The sequence below is a fragment of the Octodon degus genome, unplaced genomic scaffold, assembly GCF_000260255.1.
Source record: "Octodon degus isolate 3935 unplaced genomic scaffold, OctDeg1.0 scaffold00104, whole genome shotgun sequence".
Lineage (NCBI taxonomy): Eukaryota > Metazoa > Chordata > Mammalia > Rodentia > Octodontidae > Octodon > Octodon degus.
In genome coordinates this window covers 7,212,494-7,215,335 of record NW_004524680.1, presented here as the reverse complement: position 1 = coordinate 7,215,335, position 2,842 = coordinate 7,212,494, and the positions used below count along the sequence as shown (strand labels likewise).

Below are 2,842 nucleotides of genomic sequence, written 5' to 3'. Positions count from 1 at the left end.
AAAAAAAAAAAAAACTAAATTGAACATAATAAGTGCCTTATATCCAAATATTGAAGAGGCTGTGGCAGGTGAGCCAACACAGGTTTGAGGCCAGCCTGGGCAACACAGTAAAGTGAGACCCTGCCTTGAAAACAAAAAGAAGTGCTTTATAAATATTGACTTTTTTGGTTACGAACCATCTCACTTTTTGCTGCTGAAACATTCTTAGCTGGGTGTGGTGGCACACACTGACCCAGCACCTGGAACGTGAAATCAAAGCATCACAGGTGCCCCAGAGCTCCAGACCACCCTGGCAAACACAGCGTGACCCAGCTCCAAAAAAAGTAAGTCCTACTTTGTAAAGTAGGCAGTGGCTGTGTCTGTTTTGCAATTAACCTATCTGGGCAAAATAAAAATAGAAAACACAGTCATGGATCCTCCAGATTTTGGAATTTTCTCAGCCTAATAAGTCTAAACAACCAGGTCTTTCAGGATCGAACAGCTCTTCTGGTTTCCTCTACTTCTAGCTGGGTACTGGGAAGTTTAGAAGGCACCACCCTCATTCCCTGCCGTGGACTCAGCAACAGCTGTCCCTGAAGCTGCTCAGGATCAGAGCAAACTCGTTGCAAACTTTTTTTTTTTTGACTGGCTTAGACCACCCTGAGAGCAGGGCTACCGTGGCATGTGGGGGGATCGAACTGCAGTCCCCTGCTCCTTCCTAAGCTTGCCTAAGCAGGCGCTTTAGACCACTGAGCTATCTCATCAGCCATTCCTTGTAAACTTTTGCCCCATTCAAACTATACCTCTAAGTCTGAGCCCGACAATGAGGCCGGGGACGGGAGCCGAGCGTGGAGGCCTCATGATGGGGCACCCTGGCATGCATTATGCACCGATGGGAATGCACCCAATGGGTCAGAGAGCAAATATGCCTCCTGTACCTCATGGAATGATGCCACAAATGATGCCCCCTATGGGAGGGCCACCAATGGGACAAATGCCTGGAATGATGTCCTCAGTAATGCCTGGAATGATGATGTCTCATATGTCTCAGGCTTCCATGCAACCTGCCTTACCGCCAGGAGTAAATAGTATGGATGCAGCAGCAGGTGCAGCATCTGGTGTAAAATCAATGTGGACTGAACATAAATCACCTGATGGAAGAACTTACTACTACAATACTGAAACGAAACAGCCCACCTGGGAGAAACCAGATGATCTTAAAATGCCTGCTGAGCAACTCTTATCTAAATGCCCTTGGAAGGAATATAAGTCTGATTCTGGAAAGCCTTATTATTATAATTCTCAAACAAAAGAATCGCGCTGGGCCAAACCTAAAGAACTTGAGGATCTTGAAGGATACCAGAATACCATTGTTGCTAGAGATCTTATTACAAAATCAAACCTGCATGCCATGATCAAAGCTGAAGAAAGCAGCAAACAAGAAGATTGCAGCACATCAGCAGCTCCAGTTCCTACAACAGAAATTCCTACTACTATGACCACCATGGCTGCTGCAGAAGCCGCAGCTGTTGTTGTTGCTGCAGCAGCTGCAGCTGCAGCTGCAGCAGCTGCAGCAGCAGCCAATGCTAGTGCTTCCACTTCTACTACTAATAGTGTGGGAACTGTTCCAGTTGTTCCTGAACCTGAAGTTACTTCCATTGTTGCAACTGTTGTAGATAATGAAAATACAGTAAATATTTCAACTGAAGAACAAGCACAGCTTACTAATACCTCTACTATTCAGGATCTAAGTGTTGAAGTATCTAGTAATGTAGAAGAAACATCTAAGCTGGAAGCTGTAGCAAATTTTACTCCCAAAAAAGAAGAGGAAGAGAACCAACCAGCAAAAAAAACTTATACTTAGAATACGAAGGAAGAGGCAAAGCACACATTCAAAGAATTACTAAAAGAAAAGCGGGTACCATCCAATGCTTCATGGGAGCAAGCTATGAAGATGATCATTAATGATCCACGATACAGTGCGTTAGCAAAATTGAGTGAGAAAAAGCAGGCCTTTAATGCCTATAAAGTACAGAGAGAGAAAGAGGAAAAAGAAGAAGCAAGATCAAAATACAAAGAAGCTAAGGAATCCTTTCAGCGTTTTCTAGAAAATCATGAGAAAATGACCTCTACAACCAGATATAAAAAAGCAGAACAAATGTTTGGAGAGATGGAAGTCTGGAATGCAATATCTGAACGTGATCGTCTTGAAATCTATGAGGATGTTTTATTCTTTCTGTCAAAAAAAGAAAAGGAACAAGCAAAGCAGTTGCGAAAGAGAAATTGGGAAGCCTTAAAAAACATACTTGAAAATATGGCTAATGTAATGTACTCTACTACTTGGTCAGAGGCCCAGCAGTATCTAATGGATAATCCAACTTTTGCAGAAGATGAAGAGTTACAGAACATGGACAAAGAAGATGCATTAATTTGCTTTGAAGAACACATTCGGGCTTTAGAAAAGGAGGAGGAAGAAGAAAAGCAGAAAAGCTTGCTGAGAGAAAGGCGACGGCAGCGTAAAAATAGGGAATCTTTCCAGATATGTTTAGATGAACTACATGAACATGGACAACTACATTCTATGTCATCTTGGATGGAACTGTATCCAACCATTAGTTCTGACATTAGATTTACTAATATGCTTGGTCAGCCTGGATCAACTGCCCTTGATCTTTTCAAGTTTTATGTTGAGGATCTTAAAGCACGTTATCACGATGAAAAAAAGATAATAAAAGACATTCTAAAGGATAAAGGATTTGTAGTTGAAGTAAATACTACATTTGAAGATTTTGTGGCAATAATCAGTTCAACTAAACGATCAACTACCTTAGATGCTGGAAATATCAAGTTGGCTTTCAATAGC

At 41.9% G+C, this 2,842-nt stretch overlaps 1 pseudogene across 1 annotated transcript in view; it reads left to right on the top strand.

Moving 5' to 3' along the window:
- Positions 1 to 796: 796 nt before the first annotated feature.
- The window catches only part of LOC101560645, a 3,309-nt pseudogene continuing 1,263 nt past the window's right edge, over positions 797 to 2,842 (top strand). Inside the window, exon 1 of the transcript XR_002822718.1 lies at positions 797 to 2,840. The product of XR_002822718.1 is annotated as a pre-mRNA-processing factor 40 homolog A pseudogene (transcript). The remainder of the gene's footprint in view (positions 2,841 to 2,842) is intronic.